Here is an 8,611-nt window from a genome sequence, read left to right as displayed (position 1 = left end):
CTGAATTATAATAATTCTTTTTTTTTTACTCACATATATAGTTTAAAGGTGGGGTGAGTCGCTTGAGGTGTCTTTGAAAAGGTTGAAAGTAGAATATTTTTTTCATTAAGTATGTTGAAAGAGCACTGCTGGTTTGTTTTCCACCACACCCACCGGCTTTTCCCCTACTTTTAGCAAAGCTGTTTAGGCAAAACACACTAAGTGAGAGGAATTGGGGTACGATGCTGGAGAGCGACTTAATTCCTGTCCTCACAGTATTTTTTAGTTTCTATTCGTTAGTGTAGCATTTAAATGGTTTAAATAAGGCCTGTTTCATGTACAGTCCAAACACCAACTCAAACTCCAAAGAAAAATGTAAAAAGGAAGAGTTTATTCGAGGGCGTCTACGAGATGCATGTACTTATGCGATATGCGTATCATAAGGATATTGACAGTGGCTGAAATGATGATAGAAGATGGTTTAACAAGTAAAAAATTCCAAAATCCATACAGTTTTTATTCTTTGCAGTATTGTTTTATTTATTACTGTTTAATTGATTGATTTTTAATCGTTCTTAATAATCTTTATTTTGTGTATAAGTGCTGCCTAGTTTCATTCAGACCTGATCACTGGCAGCGCCTGAAAAAATTGAGTTTGAGACCCCTGGTTTAGAAATAGACAAATGCAAAACTCAGAAATGACTGTTTTTCTTTTACAGCAATAACATGATACATTTAAATATACCAATGGGTTTGTACCAAAAAACTCACAAGTAATAAATTGGGAAACTTCACATTTTTGGAAAAATAATTCAACACATTTGTTTATCCCTGTTCTTGTTTTAACAATGTTGCACATTTTCTAAAAATCTAAACTTTTGTATTTTGAGTAAAGAAACAATATCCATGTGTTCTTATACATGGAGAATGTTGATACCCATGTTACTCAGGTTTCAGCTCATGTTCAACCATGGTTCTGGGATATAGTATCTATCAAAACACTGTGTGGTCCGCAAACAAAGTTATAATAGGGGAGTTTTTGGTTTTACTTCCGCTTTAGGTTATTTTTCTGATTGCTTCGAATGATTTTTGGTATTAATTGTTTGTAAACACATTGTGGTTTTAATTTTAGTTTATTGTATTCATTTTGTTGGTGCGAATATTCAACGTTTAATGAGAACTGTATTATTGTCACACATAGATCAAAAAAGAATTATGATATAGTGGAGGGTCACCGTAATATTACAGTAATCCATTACCGATATTTTACCACTACTTTGTCACATGGCATTTGTTCCTCATCAGGCCCAATACCTACAATCACTGACAAGCTAGCTTGACTTTATGCAGGTTTTTATGAGACTTTGACAGGTTTGTGTAAAAACTTGATTTCTGCATAACGTCATTATGCATCAAAAAATGGCCGCTTCAAATTGATTCAGATGGGTTACAAGGGCACTAATGAGCGACCGCACCACTGGGAAAACAACAGCAGCTGTTGCCATTCTCTCCTCAGGGTTTCAAAATTAAAGGTCGGCTGTTTTAGACCTAAAGAAATTACAAACCTTGCCCTCCATATAAAGAGCAATTCATCCATTTACTGCACTATAACATTGGGGCTCTGCATGAATTGGTGGTATCTTGAATTGAGCCGTTAGAAAATCAACACCAAATTTGAATTTTCCATATTTGAAAGAAAGGAACCAGTCAGATCATATGGGATGACCATATCACATGCCTTTAGGCAGAGCCATTAGTGTTCTTAAGCACATGTATCTGAAAACCAATGAATTTGTTCCCAGCTTTCCAAAAGCATCCAAGTCAACTCTTGGCAGCTATAAAGTAATTAATCGTAAAAATACAGTAACAAGATAAATAGGATGATAATTAAAAGACTGTAAGGCCCTGTCTCTATTGGTAATCTCCGGAAATTATCGTAACTTTTCTTGAGACACAAATTTCTTATAGATTAGGTAGCTCAAATGATATGATATCACACTATTTAATTCATAACATTATGTAACTTTAATATTCATGGCCCCTGTTCTAGAGCAATCACAGAATATCCTAACATGACACATGTTATAAAAAAAGAGCATCATTCCGCCTAATTTCTACATAGTCATGAATGTTTTAATTGCAATCCCAAATTTCATGTTTTCAGACTTGATTGTAATTCGCTTAAGATATTTAATCTCTGTGATGAGACCTGGATACGTTTTTCTCATGGACCGGCGGGGTATCGGATTTGACACTTTTGGCATGTACCAAAAAATAGAATAAAAAAATCAATTATTCTGTTTTTTTCCTCCTTACATGGACCCCATCACCATGTGTCAACCCAATGTTGCCTGCAACTCAAAAAGTTTCTCCGATCCCTGATCTAGAGGGTGTTTGACATGTTTAATGCTCGGACGTACAAAGTGTAATTAGCATTAGCTTTAATTTTCAGACATTCAATTAAGACAGGCTTGGCAATGTGAGGCTGTTGGCCTTGCACTTGATCCTGGCAACGTTTACAAAGTCATTTAAAACTGAAAAGGGAAAAAAATTCTGCTGTGATGATATTACCCATACTTTGGTTTACATTTTTTTCTCCTCGTGTCAGCGATTTACATGCCAGGAGCAACTTAGGCCATGAAGGGGGAAGCATAGCAAAAGATAATATGTTAGCCTTGGATTTAATCCACCCAATGCACATTTTTCTCCTTCCAACATAAATTTTTCCCGGTATCTTACTGCGACAGTCACAGCAAACTGCAATAGTCTGGATTAAGCCATTCAGTTTTTGTAAATTCCACCATATTCACCACGGGTGGCATTAATAAACAGTAAAGTGAGCATAGAGTCAATGATGCATTTGGAAGTTTGAGTGTTTCCAGATCCGCCAGCCCGCTGCGGTTCAGCTCGCCTCTGTTTCCACCCACTTACGGTCAGATAGCGTTCATTCCAGGAGGACCATGGAAAAGGATCAACTTGAATTACGATAATGTTGAACCCTGCGCTGTTTTTATCACAGCCCCTTTGCACAAAAACCACAAAAACACCCGGAAACAACGGAAGATGAGCAGTAAACGCTGGTACGGCTTAAAAGATATTTAACTTTAAGGATTAATTATCCAAGACAGATGGCATTTTTTTGCACACAAATAGTGCAACCTGTATGATGAGTGTAAAAGTTAGTAGACACTTAAAATAAGGAGAGAAGATATTAACAGATGTGGAACTTGGTAGAAGGACAGGGAGATAAACCTTTTAGAAAAGAATATCCAACCTGTTCTAAAGGCCTTTCAGCTGAGCCCTTTGTTTTTATTGTATCTCCTAGGTTACAATCCGAGGTTACAATAGCAGAAAAACCTCCAAGGGTGTGGATATCCAAGACAAGCAATAGGATTGGCCGGTAGCATCAATGATGTATCAGTTAAAATAATGAACAACTCTTAATGCGGACTAATAGAATAACTAATTAGCATCCTTTAGAATCTCCTTTGTAAGTCTTCGATATTAAAAAAGAATACACTTGCAATTTTTATTTAGAAGTCACAAGACCCATAGCTGAAAACATCATAGGCGTATAATAGGCAGGTTTTTAGGTAGGGAAAGAGCACCACAGAGGTCAACTCACATTTATTTGTATAGCCCTTGATCACAAGATGTCTCAAAAGACTTGCAAATGATTACAATTATACCATCAAATCATCTTAAACCAACAGAACAGATTTTTAATCTGCAAATTCTATGTGAGAAGTTTCAACAAAATTAGAGAAACCTCTATCACGTTTTTGTTGATCTCAAGAAGGAGGTTGACAGAGTATGGCAAGCCACTTTATGGGACACCATGTTGAAGTACAACATGGGCCAGAAACTATGTCAGACCTTTAAACAACTAAAATACAAATGTGCAAAGATTTGAGTGTTGAAAACTGGTTGTCTCCAAATGGTCACTTTTGGAAATGCTCAAACCTACTCTTGGAAAAATGTGTAAAATACAATGTTTAGCTTTTCAGATTGTGATCAAATTTGACAATGTACCATGTAAGGCTTCAAGCTATTGTCTTGCGTGTTTCCCAGCTAAGATACACTTGTTACACCCATCTGCAGGCATTCAATAGCAAAAACAATTTAGGGGAGAAAAACAAACAAGGATAACATAAAGGGGCTAAGACCCCAGCTTTTTATTTATTTATTATTTGACATGCATGTACAGTATGTCCGCGTATGTGAAAGCCAAGTCTGTTAACTTTTCACATTAATGCAAAAAGGTGTAGATCATTGGCAATGTCTTTAGCATACAAATGTGATCTGATTTCGTGTTGCTGGATGGAAACGTGTAAAAAATGTCACTTCCCGGCAAACAAAAAAACTAAGATTTAGGATAGAACAGACGTCAAAGTGATTTGTCATGCACATACCAAAGAGGGGCTATTATTGTGAAAGGCATCGATGTAGTAAGGCTATTATGCCAGTCTTCCACATCGATTTCCCAACGACCCGACGCCACTTGCCGGGGAACGACAAGGTGTCGGTATGATAATAATCATAATACGTCAAGTATCGCCAGCCATCAGAGATGCTAGTCTCAGTTTAATGATTCTGGGAAATTGCGGATTACCCGGGATATGAGAGCAAGCCTACAGTTTTCATATAGTGTGGGAGGTTGCAGGGAGCTCTGTATTAGTAATCGCAGGGGAGCGCCGAGAGGTGGGAGAGAAAATCTGCTTCTTCTCTTCTCCCATTCATCATCGCCGTCCTCTGGTGAGGAAACATGGCAAATGGCCAAATGAATGCACTTCATAAAGCGCAAATGTCTCCTCTGATGTGCCTCTCACTGAGGATCTGCACACCGAGGAGAAGGGGGTAGGAGGGATGGCAAGGGTAGGGGTGTAGATTTCCGCAGATATATTATTGTCAAAGTCTTCTGCCCCCGCTCCGGAGCGTTATTATGATATCGTTGGAGATTTTACAATAAGATTTGGTGACTTCAGCCCGAACGGTTACCATAACCGTGTTACGGCGATAGCAGCCCTTTTCAATAGGGGAGCATATATTGTCTGACTGGATGATAAGTTTCCTCAAATAAGCACTCAGTCATTTTGGTCCCCACCTACTGTCGGGGTGCTTTTGTAATTCAGGAGGATTCTGAGTCTTTTTAGAATGTGGCTTTTTCAGCAAAAGAGAAGGCTCCTAAACGACTCTCCTGGTTGTTTTTGTTGTTTTTTTTTCCAGTGGTTCTTAAATTGTGTGATTCCAGGACTCACCATCCCACCCTAATGACAATCTGTGACCCTAATTGGTTTGTTTTTGTTTGTTTGTTTTTTGTCTTTTTTTCGGTCATTTCTTGTCATATTTTGACTACCTGGTCAATTTTTGGCAAGTTTCTGTTTGTTTATTTCATCAATTTAGTTTCTTTTCTCAGACAAATTATGTTTTTGTATGGTTTCCTTTCATGAATTGGTTGTTTTAGTCAATTTATCTTTGTTTTTGGTCATTTTTTGCTAGGTTTTAAGCTAATTTTTCCGGTTTTTGTTTTTCTCGTTTCTTCCCATTAGTAATTTTTTGGGGCAAATTTTAGACAATTTTCTTTTTAGTTTTGGGATTTTTTGGGGGCGGATTGTTTCTTGTCGTACTTTATATCGGTTGTTTTCTGGTCCATTTGTCTTTTTATTCTGCTCAAAATTTTGTTAGTTCTTTTAAGCAACTTTTCTTTATTTTTCGACACTTTGGGTTATTTTTTTCAGTCGTTTTTGGGCATATTTCAATCGTTCACTGGTCAATTTTTTTTTTTTTTTTTTTTTTTGGTCCATTTAGGTTTTTTTTTGGGCCAATTTAGTTTGTTTAATAGTCGTTTCTTGTCATATTTTGGTAGTTTCTGGGGCAATTCATACAAAATTTAAAGTCCACGACATTGAGTCACTGAAAAAAAACATTGACCAATCACAACAATACAATATTGCTTGATTTTTTTTTCTATTGACAATTTTTGTTTGATTTTTTTTTTGTCGCTTTTTATTCATTTTTGGGTTCAGTTTTTCTGATTGTTCTTTAATTGTTTTTTTTTTGTCATTACTTGGCATATTTTATACTTTTTGGGGGTAGTTACTTAATACAGTATATTATTTTTTCTGTACTTTTGGTCAATTTAAATAAAGCCATGTTTATTTGTATAGCCCTTAATTACAAGGAGTCTTAAAGGGCTGCCCAGACCACAGATCCAAACTATAGACTGTTATTACACCATCCCCTGTTCTAAAAACATACACGAGGGCAAGGAAAAACTCAAAAACCTTAACATGAGGAAAATGAAGAAACCTTGAGAAGAAGAAACCCTGACAAGGGACCGCACATGTAGTAATTCCCCTCCCAGGATGACCAGGTAGCAACGGATGTTGCAATAACAAACAGAGATAGTTTAAACATAAAATATAGGTTAGCTCTTGAATAAAAGGGTTTTTTACCCTAGATTTAAACAGTTTCTCTCTCAGAGGACAGAGCATTTCACAGCACAGAGGCCCGAGTGGAGAGCTCTGTCGAACCTGTGGATCTCTTTTTGGCTCTTGGGATCACTGGTAAACCAGCATTTTTGGAGTGAAGGCTCTGGACCGGAACTTATGGGGAAATTAAATCCGAAAGATATGAGGGATCCAGTCCATTTATGATTTTGTATAATACCAACACAACCTTAAAACAACATCTTAAGCTAACTTGAAGCCAATGCAGGTTAGCTAAAATAAGGGTAATGTGATCAAACATTCTAGTTAAAAGCCTCGCTGCAGCATTTTGTACCAGCTGCAGGCTCTTGATTTTGGACTTTGGGAGTCCGGAGAGAGTACAATACAGTAATCCAGACGGGAGGTAATTTTAAGAACAAGTCACACCATTAAGATGGACCAATAATTAACATTTCAGACTTTTCAGGGTCAAGGCGCAAGAAGTTAAGTGACATCCATCTTTTTGTTTCAGTGAGGCAGGCCTCCAAATTTACACAGTTTAGTGGGGCAGACTCCTCAATCGGAAGATCCAGTTGAGTGTCATGTGCATACCAATGGAAACTGATACTATACTTGCAAATAATATCAGCCAATGGAGGCATATAAATGCTAAAAAGGAGGGGGGCAAGTACTGAACCCTGCGGAACACTACAAGTAACAATAAAGGGTTCATTTCACCATAATTAACACAATGCGTCCTGCCAGAGAGGTAGGGTCTGAACCATGAGAGGATGGTTCCTGAGAGACCAATCCATTTTCCAGCCGGCCTAGTTAGATATTATGGTCGACACTGCCAAAGGCAGCACTAAGGTCCAGCAGCAGCAATGCGGAAGCGGGTCGAACAGGCAAGTTGTCAGATTGGTCCTACTCACCACCTGTGTAGGATTACATAGTGACACAGATCACTCGATCAGGAAAAAATCCTCTGACAGCCATCATGTCACACATCTATAATTTCTAAACCTTTGACATGTGACATATTTACATGGTCTTTAACAAATCTCTACCCTTATGTGTTGAATCTTCTTATTAAAGAAGACCATAAAGTCATGGGCTGAATGGGTAAAACTATTTGGAATAATCTGTTGCCTCGTTAGCGATGATACAATGTTGAAGAGGATTTTGGGGTTATCCTTTTTTGCCACAATCTATGTTTGTTTTCTGGGAATTATTTGTTTTTTTTTCTTGTCATATTTCGTTCATTTCTGGGTCATTCCAAACAACAAAATCTATGTCAACAACACGGAAATACTGAAAAGAAATGCATTTAAACCAATCACGAAAGAAAACAAAATATTTTGGAGGGAACCTCTTAATTGCTGGGGAGCTTGTTCACCTCCTAGCACATAGAGCCCTGACTCTAAATGACACATTAATACTCAGAAGGACCTCTTGACTAAAAGACAAAAAAGTGGATGGCATTTGAAAACACAAGCAATTTTTGCCTGATTAAAGGATGGCCAGCGCCACATGGAGGTGCTATGGCTCTGTATCGCCTTACAAATCCTACACACCCCGCTCCTTCCCACTCCCTAGTTCCACAGGCCAAATATTGAGTTGATACATGAAATGTTTGTGACATGTCGTTCAACAGCAGCAATATCAGGTTTGATCACGGGCAGCTTGTCGGGCATATTAGATCTTAAGGAGACGAGAAAGAAATAAGGCAATATGGAGCAAAGGCTGGTCTAGTAATATGAGTTGGGGCATCCTTAGTAGAGTTACCACCTTAAGCCCGAGCCCGACCCGAACTTCAAAAATCTTCCTCCCGGGTCCTCAAAAATAAAATATCAATGTTTTTTTGTTTTTTTTTTTGCTTTTTAATGGTTATATATCATATACAAGTATACATGTATATATATATATATATATATATATATATATATATATATATATATATATATATATATATATATATATATATATATATATATATATATATATATATATATATATATATATATATATATATATATATATATATATATATCATCTCATTAGCTGCACCGCTTATCCTCAGTAGGGTCGCGGGTGTGCTGGAGCCCATCCCGGCAATCATCGGGCAGTGGGCAGGGATATATGTATACTGTATATATATATATATATATATATATATATATATATATATATATATATATATATAT

This window comes from Urocampus carinirostris, chromosome 13 (genome assembly GCF_059441175.1).
Source record: "Urocampus carinirostris isolate Australia breed hairy pipefish chromosome 13, RoL_Ucar_1.0, whole genome shotgun sequence".
Classification (NCBI taxonomy): domain Eukaryota; kingdom Metazoa; phylum Chordata; class Actinopteri; order Syngnathiformes; family Syngnathidae; genus Urocampus; species Urocampus carinirostris.
The sequence above is the reverse complement of the archived record's forward strand: the minus strand, read 5'-3'. Positions refer to the sequence as shown.